This window comes from Chrysochloris asiatica, unplaced genomic scaffold, assembly GCF_000296735.1.
Source record: "Chrysochloris asiatica unplaced genomic scaffold, ChrAsi1.0 scaffold00057, whole genome shotgun sequence".
Taxonomy (NCBI): Eukaryota; Metazoa; Chordata; class Mammalia; order Afrosoricida; family Chrysochloridae; genus Chrysochloris; species Chrysochloris asiatica.
This window is the reverse complement of record NW_006408575.1, coordinates 6,259,982-6,270,546: the sequence shown is the minus strand read 5'-3', so window position 1 is coordinate 6,270,546 and position 10,565 is coordinate 6,259,982.

The window sequence follows — 10,565 nt, the reverse complement described above, 5'->3', positions numbered from 1 at the left end:
TTCTACTCCCGTAAAGATTTACACCCTCGGAAACCCTGTACAGGGTCGCTATGGGTCGGAACCGACTCCACGGCACTTAACAACAACAACAACATTGTCCTGTAGGTTTTCTAGGCTCCAAACAAAATGGACAGCTAGCCCCTGCACATACTCTAAGCCAAGGGATTACAAACTTAGACATCCACAAGGTCCAGAGGGCAAAGTGGCTAAAACTACTGCAGTGTAAGTAAAACAACATCTTAGGTATATTTTTAATGGCCACTGACCCTCAGAAAAGCAACAGGGGATATGGGGGTAAACTGTAACATCCCTGCTCTGTCAAAAGGAGTAGAAGTTACTCAATTCTGGTCAATCACTGTCTAGCGTGGATGTGAACTCAGGTTTGCACGAGCTGAGCTGAATAAAGAGAACTCAGGAATTCAGGTAGATGTATGAAACATCCTGATAATCAAATATAGGCAACTATGTCAGAAATTTTTAAATAGGAAACAGGCTAAACAACATATCTCCATGGACCAAATGTGGCCAGAAAATTGCTGGTTTGAAGGGTTTATTCAGCTTTCTGCCTGCACGAGTAGAAACGTGTTCTCCCCTTCTCCACTGTTGTTTAAAAGCCTACCCACTCCATGAAAGTGGTTCAATGGCATACAGAATGCTTCGTGGTTGTCTTTTATTTGAATGATAGGCTAGGGCACAGTGATGTACCATTTTAGAAAACAAATCTTAAGACTATCACAAGCCAAATCACCTCCATCAGGTTAATACTATGGAAGGTAAAACAGTTATTAATGTAATGGGGAAGAGGTAGGACAGTTAGCATGGTACATGCAAAAGGGCAGCAGGACTCTATATTACAGGCTGGATTCTAAGGTTGGCCCCATCATTTCCTAAGCTGTGGTACCTTAAGCAAGTTACTCCATGCCCTATGACTTGTTGCCTCATATGAGATATGAGAAATAATAATATCTACCTATGTCCAGAATTCTTGCAAGCCAAATTAACTGATACATTCAACCAAACATGTAGGCATTACAAATGCAATATGCTGATGATATTGCTAAAAATTCAAATAATAAAAAAGTCTACGCAAACCTCTTTATGAATGTACAACAGATGAATAGACATATGCTATGACTTAAAAACTAGCTGCCATTCAGTCCGTTCCAACTCATGAAGACCCCATTTGTGTAATAGAACTGTGCTCCATAGGGTTTTCAATGGTGGGATCTTCAGAAGGAGACCACTAGGCCTTTCTTCTACAGTGACTCTGAGTAAAGTTGAATTATCACCCTTTCCATTAGAAGCAGAGTGTGTTAACCATTTATACCACCCAAGGCTCCCATACATGCAAATACATATTACTTACAAAATGTTTATTCATACTGAATTTTTAAGATACACTTATAAAACACCATTGCATTCTTTCTCCTTTTAGGTTCACAGCAACCCTAAGAGGCCAATTTCCTGAGGCTGCTGTAACAAATTACCATGAACTTGATGGCTTCAAGCAACAAAAATTTATTCTCTCAGAGTTCTGAAGGCCAGAGGTAGAAAGCTAGCCAGAGGTAGAAAGCTAGCTAGAAACCCCTTCAGGGGTTTCTGGAGAGAATACATTGCTTGTCTCTTCCAGATTTTGGTGGTTTTCCTGGGATTCCTAAGCTTCTGGCTTGATCTCTGTCTTTGTCTTCATTACTTTGTCTTCTCTGCATATTATATCTTCCTCTGTCTTTCTTTTATAAGGATACTTAAGACATTTAAGACCCACCCAGATGATTCAGGATAGTTTCCTCATTCTCAAGATTCTTAATTATATTTTCAAACTGCACCCCCCCCTACCTTTTTTTTCCAAAGGAGCTCTGGTTGTGTTGTTGTTGTTGTTGTTGTTGTCAGGTGCTGGTTGTGTAGTGGTTATGAATAGGGCTGCGAACCTCAGGGTCAGCAGTTCAAAACTACCAGCTCTTTCGTGGGAGAAAGATGAGGCTTTCTGCTCCCATAAAGATTTACAGCCTCAGAAACACGGTACAGGGTCGCTATGAGTCGGAACCGACTCCACGGCACATAACAACAACAACAATCACAGGATTTGGGGATTTGATAAGTTATCTTTGTGGGACACCACCCATCTGCCAGTTTGTCATAATCTGGTGGCTTATTTGATGCTATGATACCAGAAGCTATGCAACCAGCATTTCCAATGCCAGCAGGTTCCCCCGTGGCAGACAGATTTCAATGGGGCTTCAACACTAACACTTACAAGGAAAGGCCAGTAATCTACTTCTAAAAACTAGCCAATGATAACTCTCTGGATTGCAAGAGAATGTTTTCCAATGTATAGAAAGAATATGAGTCCTATAGGTTGAAGGACAGTCAAAATACACAGTGGCCACAACAATGGGTGAGACCATGCCAAAAATTATGAAAATGTTGCAGGGTCAGGCAACGTTTCATTCTGTTGCACATGGATGTTGTCATGCATCTGAGCCAATTGAATTGTTGTTGTTTAGTGTCATTGAGTCAGTTCCTACCCATAGCCATCCTGTATAGGGTTTCCAAGAAGCAGCTGGTGAGCTTCAACCACTGGCCTTGCTGTTCAAACCAACTTTGCAGTCCAGCACATTAACCCCACCGCTAACAACAATGCTTTCTGGGGACTGTTTCTCAATCTATCAAAGACATGAAAGATTGCTGCCATTTTATAGCTGAACAAATTAAAATTAGAGTATGAGAAAGTCAGATATTATCATTTTTGTTACACAGTCCTAGGCTGGCAAAACTTAAGAAGTAATTGAATTTCACAATTTCCTTATAATAGGTTATCATGTTATTAGTTCCTGTGGACATCTATTTGCCCAGCAGGGAGGAAAGTTTATTGAGGATGGAGATTATTTTAGATATTTATTTAATTAATACTTTTATAGACTTTTATTGAATACTCTATATGTGTTGTTGTTGTTTTTAGGTGCCATCGAGTCAGTACCAACTCATAGCGACCTTATACACCGCAGAACGAAACACTGCCCGATCCTGGGCCAACCTCATTACTGTTGCCACGTTTGAGTCCTTCGATTCTGCCACTTAGCCAATCCATCTTGTTGGGGGACTTCCTCTTTTTCTCTGACCCTCCACCATACCAAGCATGATATCCTTCTCCAGTGACTGGTACCTCCTTACAATATGTTCAAAGTATGAGAGATGAAGTTTGGCCATCTTGGTCTCCAAGGAGCACTCTGGCTGCACTTCTTCCAAAACTAATCTATTGGTTATTTTGGCAGCCCATGGCATTTTCACCATTCTCCTCCACCAACATAACTCAAAAGCATCAATTCTTCTATGGTCTTCCTTATTCACTGTCCAGCTTTCACATGCATATGATAGCCTCCCAAAAATTCAACTCTGTACCTGGAAGGGAATGAGCATGAATAAAAGAAAATGATAAAAATAGTTTTGAATTTATGAGTTAAAAGGATCACCAGCTCATACTTTGAGAACTACAATAAAGCAATCAATGGTCATAGCACATATGCCATTCGTTTTCCTGCTTCCACCCTTCATACAGTCCACTCAGGCTTCTTTCTGCATGTTTTCCATGTATCCAGGCCCATCCTTGTTGTGACCTTCTTTGTGAAGCATCTTTGGTATTGGATTCTCCTATCCACAAGCTGCAAACTCCTCTGCCTTCTTTGAACACTCAAAGTACTTTGCTTTTATCTCTCATTTATTACACTCTGGAGTTCTGGGTAGTACAAATGGTTAATCTGCAAAGCTATATATAAGCAAAAGGTTGGTGGTTCAAGTCCACCCAGTGGTTCCTCAGAGATAAAATTTTGTAATCTAACTGGAAAAACCAAGTCATTGAAAATTCTATAGGGCACAGTACTATTCTGACATACATGGGGTACTCCCAATTCAAAATTGGCTTGACAGCAACTGGTTTTACAACACTTTCTAATTTATGAGAGTTACATATGGCCACTTTTTATTCCTCTAAGCATATTTTACTGTAAACTTTAAAAACAAAGGAGCTCTCATAGTGTAGTGGTTATGAATTGGGCTGATAATATCAAGGTCAGAAGTTCGAAACTACCAGCCATTTCAGGGGGAAAGGATGAGGTTTTCTGCTGACATAAAGATTTACAGCCTCAGAAATCAGAAACCCTATATAGGGTCTCCATCAGCCAGAACTAACTCCATGACAAACAACCACCGTATCTGACTCAAAAGCACATCTCATACATTGGTACTAAGCATAGTGAATATTCCCAGGAAATATGTATACACCTAATTCTATGCCACCTTGAACATTTAAAAAGGAGCTCTAGTAGCATATAGATTATGAGCTGCGCTGCTAACTGCAAGGTCAGCAGTTTGATTCTACAAGCTGCTCTGCAAGAGAAAGATGAGGCTTTCTGCCTGCGTAAGGATTTACAGGGTTGCTATGAGTCAGTACCAGTTCCACAGCACATAACCACCACCACCATAGCCTTTAAAACAGAGTGTAGGAATAAAAGAATGGACAGATATCCTTGGGTTTAGTCCTTTGCTCTGACAGTTCCATGCTGTACAATTTAGAACAACTTTCTCAACAAATCTGAATATTGGTGTCTACATCTGGAAACCGGAAGCAAATAATAGATCTACTTTATAGTTTTGATGTGAGAATTCAGGAGTTTAGCCTAATGTCTGATATACAGTAAATGTTAAGTAATTGCTGTTCATATTTTTGTATACTTCATTGTGGCATCTGACACAGAGGAAGCTCCAAGGTAAGAGACGGTGACAGTAAAATTCATTTTCAGGTGATTCCACCCAGGCCTTTCCACAGTTCAAACCCATAGATCCTTCTCAAGTGCAGGCCAGTTCCCTATACCTTCCTTTAGTTCATCCCAGATGGCTGTCTGTCAGTAGCTACCTTTCACCCTTCCTGTGGTTCTCCATCATTAACTATAACCATCTTCTTAGTCGTCTCTCTCCTTAATTCCTTACTCCTTCAAGCTTTTCTGCTAGGGGTGTGGGGGTGGAGAGAGTAAACTAAAGTCTTTCTCCTTTAATGATTAGATGCTATTGTGGGCACAATCAGGATTTTACAAAATTTATAACACTAGCAAAATCTTTTATATATATTCAAGATCTTGGTCCATTATAAGAGAGATGATAACTGGGGACTTCTACCTGCTTTGATGATTAGACTCACCTCACCAACCTTTCTTTCTACAATCTGAAATATCCTAGTCTGACAAAGCAATCCACGTCTGAAAATGATACCTGCATTTCAAAGGCTGTCTGTGTAGGGGAGTCTCCCTTTTCCCATCCCCTTTTTCTGTCATCCCTTTTTTCACTGCCTGCCACTCATGTCCGGTAGGTAAGGATAGCTCTTATAACCATTAATTATAGAAAGGCAACCAATCAACATACAAAAAAGCACCCACTGTGCCCCCTTTTGGCCTGGATATTAGTGTGTGTCCTCTCTCAGGGCACACAAGGGATAAATCCTTGTCGGTGAATTGATTGAATTGTGGAGAGTTATGCTCAGTTGGTCTTTATGGTTATAACAATTTCTGAGCTTGTAAACATGCTTGAGATTATAGTACAGTGGATGGTGTTATATGCATGAAGACTGGGTAAAGCAGCTTCCAGCCATTTAAATGCTTAGAGCATCTTAAAGAAATCCCATTCTGCTTCCTCTTACCATTCCAGGAGGATTACTTACCCATGTCCACTGTCTACATCTCAACTTGAACCTCATGTCTCTCATTCTATTGTTATTGTTTTGCTGCAACTTATTTGGCAAGCTGTTTTCAAAACCCCCAGGTTGTTAAATTCAAGGAATTCATGCAAGAAGCCAAGAGAAAAACAACAGCAATAATGAAGCATAGGCTTACCCTGGCACATTGTAAAAATGTTCCTACGTGAGAAGGATAGGCTATCCCTCCCCTTCTCTATCCCTCGCCTCACTCTCTCTCCTCTTACCAAGACAGTACCCCAGCTGTGAGCAAGTAAGAGACCCAGACTTTGTTGATGGAGTCTAGTGTGCTGTGCCTGCAGGATTGCTACTAGCATTGCTTGGGGACAGCCTCATTCAGGCAGGAGCATCAGTGCCAGAGACCTGGGGAGCAAAGGGACAGCGATCAACCCACGCATAGAAACAGACACCATACAGAGTACTTTCATATCCATTTCATATCTTATAAGGAGTCCTGTACATAAGTCTCTCCTTAACAGAGCAGAGAGCAGACTCAGAAAGGTGCAAAGATTTGCCCAAGATCTCACAGCAAATATATAATAGTATCTCAGTTCTCATACTGAAAGAGACTAACTTCCAGGGCAGGAATTTTATCTCTTAATAACCATCATTATTAACAACAGACATAACAGCCAAAAGTTAATATCCCTTCGTCAGATACTCACCCAATGGTCACTCTTAATGTTAGTATTACAAATGGAATCTCAGCCTTGTTCAGGACAACAATGAGTCCAGTCACAGACAATAATTTGTTTAAACCTGTGGTTCTCAATATTGAGTATATCAGATTTAATCAGCTAACTCTCTTTAAAACACAAATCATTGGGACCCAGTCCAGGAGTTTCTGATTCAGTAGGTCAGGCCTGAAATTTTGCATTTCTAACCAGTTCCCCCATTAATAATGCTAGTCCAGTATCTCCCTTTGAGAACCATTGCCCTAAATTTAAGAAACTTGATGTCATCAGTGGCTAAAGTGCTTGGTTGCTAACCAAAAGTTTGAGAGTTTGAACCCACCAGCCACTTCACATGAGAAAGATGTGGAAGTTTGCTCCCATAAAGATTTATGATTGTCATGAGTGGCCATATATATGATGCAACTAATGGTCACTCCCTATCTAGAGAAAAAGAGAGTGATGAAAATTGAAGAAACTTGGAAAAAATTAGTCTAATGAGCAACATGAACATCAGTCTCAATGACTCTGAGACCAGAACTACTAGGTGGTACCTAACTACCACTACCAACTGCTCTGAACGGGATCACATTGGTAAGTCCAATATAGAGTAGAAAAAAATGAGGAACAAAACTCAAAATCATAAAAAAGAACAGACTAAAATATATCAACAGCTGTGAGGACAGTGCAGGTTTGTGTGGTGTGTTGTTCTGTTGTGTTATGCATGGAGCTGCTATGAGTAGGAACTGACTCCATATAACCCAATAATAACAATACAATATTGATAAAGACAATATAAAAATGGTTGTAGAGAACAAACAAGATGGTGGCTCGGGTAGAAGTACAGTGAGGAGGCTCCACTGCAACAACAGAGAATTCTGGACCAAGCAGGCTCAGGGGATGATGCCAGAACTCTGAACCACATATAAAGGAATATGTAGAAGATTGGAAGGCTAACAGCCAGTGGACTCTGTAGCAGAAGCAAGAAATCCATTGTTTTCTAGTTAAAGACACTCAGCTGCTCCCAGAGCTGCCATCTTTGCCATCTTGGGCAAGACCAAGCGGGGGGGGGGGGGGGGGGGGGATCAGAGCAGCAACAGATGCCTGACAGAACCATGGAGATAAATGTGCGGATATCCTATTTTTTTTGGTATCTGTTCAACTCTCTTACTATCTGCACAACTCTATTCTGGTGACTATATGGGTGCCTGAGCGAGCAGACACACGAGCCCCACCCTTGGAGGGTCCTACTATGCATGCGAACTGATCGCCTTGAAATTGAAAGAGACATTTTCCACTTAAAACCAAACAGTCACAGCTGGTTCTGAACTGTTGATAACTAGAAAAAAAAGTCTGAATGGGGATTGTGGACAGGCAGATTAAAAAGGAAATAGGCTGAAAATTAAATCCTAAATTACGTCAAAACAACAAACAGTAGCATCTTGAAATTTTTCAGGAAGAAGAGTGAAAAGGGAAGTCCATTTCCTGATCACATCTACCTAGAGGCAATCAGAAAGCATAAAAAATACCAAAATATACACCCATCTAAGTATTACAGCCACAAATAACTCCTGAATATGCCCAAAAAACAGAAGCAGATGACCATATCTGCACATGTACAGAAACGAGATAAAATGACTGAGGCACATGAGCTGGAAGTAGACCTACACTCCACACTGGAAGATGGGCAGGCTTTGGAAATGCCTGAGAAGGAATTCAGAAAAATGTTTATAAAGTGTATCAAAATACTACACAATGCAGTTGAGAAAAATAAGGAAGAAGTCAGGAAAGCACTACAGAAACAATCAAATAAGATAGATACAGCATTGGAAACAATTAAAAACCTAAAGAAAGAGGTCCAAATAATTAATAATAGAATATCAAAAAAGGACAATACACTGAAAGGACAAAAGAGTAGAACTGAAGAGATAGAAGCCAGAACTGGTGAGCTAGAAGATAAATCTCTCAAAACTACTAAGATAGAAGAGCAAACACAAAAAAGGATAAAAAAATCTGAAGAAAGCCTAAGATTCATGTTGGACAACATAAAGAGGAATAACTTAAGAATTATTGGTATTCCAGAACAGGAAGAATCAGACAAATCCATAGAGGATATAGATGAAGAGCTTTTGGAAGAAATTTTTCCTAATATCCTGAAAAGTGAAATGAAAAGCATTCAAGACGTTCATTGAACCCCAGGAAGGATAGACCCTAAAAGACAATCACCAAGACATGTAATAATCAAGCTCTCCAAAATAAGGACAGGATCTTGAAAGCAGCTAGGGAAAAGAGAACTGTGACATACAAAGGCAACCAAATCAGATTAAGTTCGGATCTCTCAACAGAAACCATGCAGGCAAGAAGGCATTGGGGAGACATATATAAAACTCTGAAAGAAGAAAAACTGCCACCCAAGAATCCTCTAACCAGCAAACCTGTCAATCAAATACAATGGTGTAATAAAAACATTCCAGGATAAACAGAAGCTAAGGGATTTTGCCAAAGCCAACCTTGCTATGAAAAACATCCTAAAGGAAGTTCCGTGGACTGAGAACCAATAAGAACACACAACGACTACATAATGACATATGTGGCAGCATCACCCTGAACTCAATTAACAAATGGAAGAGTCAAGAACAGAATAAAATTATAAGAACAAAGGATCTGGAAGTTCAGTCTATGATCAAAACAATTACAATGTGAAAGAAGATAAACACAGAGGAACAGAGATCCAGGTGGTGGGAAGGTCAGGTAGATTACAGGATAAAATAGACTGTCTTAAAAGGAGGGAAGAACTAATGGAATAAGGTAAGCACAATGGGGTTGGAGTGTGGGGGTTTAGTTTAGGTGTTGGGGAGGGCAATAAAAGAAAGGGGGAGGAGGTGGAAGAAAAAGATAGATAGGGGAACACTAAGACAGGTTTCCATGGCCTAAGTGAGACAGAGGTAAATAGTGATGCATGCTCAAACTTGGAAATACAGGGCTCTGGGATATAGGGATCTAAGTATAGCTTGAAGAGGGGAAATAGTACTAAAATGCTTGACTGTCTTATGAATATTAGTTTCCCTTTCCTACTATTGCAAAATAGACACTTGAGTGGGATAGAAAGGAATGTTGGGAAACATGATTAGAGAAAATTTGTAAGCCTGTCTTCGGCCTATAACTGATTGGAATACTTAAAAGGGGTTCTAGAACTTACCCAGTGAAATAGGCTTTGTGCAAAGCTTTTGTAGTGTACAGGACCTTAGGTGGAAGGAATCCTGAGTCCCATTCAGAACCTTATGAGGTGGGACATTCCCACTAGAAAGGACAAGCAAACTAGCCTGGAACAGCTACAGTGACAGAAGATACATCTTCAAAGAAAGATCATCAGGAAAAACCCAAAACAAAAACATCAGCATGACTAGCTACTACAAGAATAAGCAAGCTGTTCTCCAGGAAGACATCAAGGTTAGCAATCAAGTTCCTTCAGGACAAACTCCCCTCTAAGACTGAAACTCAAAAGGAACACACAAATAAGCATGTAAGCTTGCTGGTGACCACACTGATCTACTGGTGAGTAGAAGAGGGAAAAGGCAGCAATGAAGAAATGGGCTGTGTTGAACCAAAGTCCATTGACTCCCATTGACCTGGAGATGAGAGAGAGAAGAGAAAGGGCTGGTTGGTCCAAACTGTGGTGAGACCTGAGGACACTTGAGCCCATGTAAAAGGACATAGCCACAGAGGGCTAGAGCTGAGAATGAAGCATCCAGCTGATATGAAGTGAGGGGAGATGCACAAGAATACCCAAACTTGCAGACAGTACCCATTTGATCCAGCCTCGATGGCTCAATAATCAGAACTCGACTAGAGGAAGATTGGGAAAAAAAAAGAAAAAAGACTTTTTTTATATATATAAAGGAAACAAGGGTAAATTGCTACAATTTGATGAAGCTGACCTATACTCATGGAGGTAGTAACTCTAAATACCAACAGAAAGGGAATGAGTCTTCACATCAAGTATCAATGCTATCCACTCTGTACACAGGGTAGATAGGGACGGGCAACTTAGACATTGGCTACCTAAAATGAGGAAGCGATAAAAGCATGAAGTGACTAGCTTACAAGGTTTCAAGAGGGAGTTTAGTTTAAGAGTATGGGGGGAAAGAAAGAGT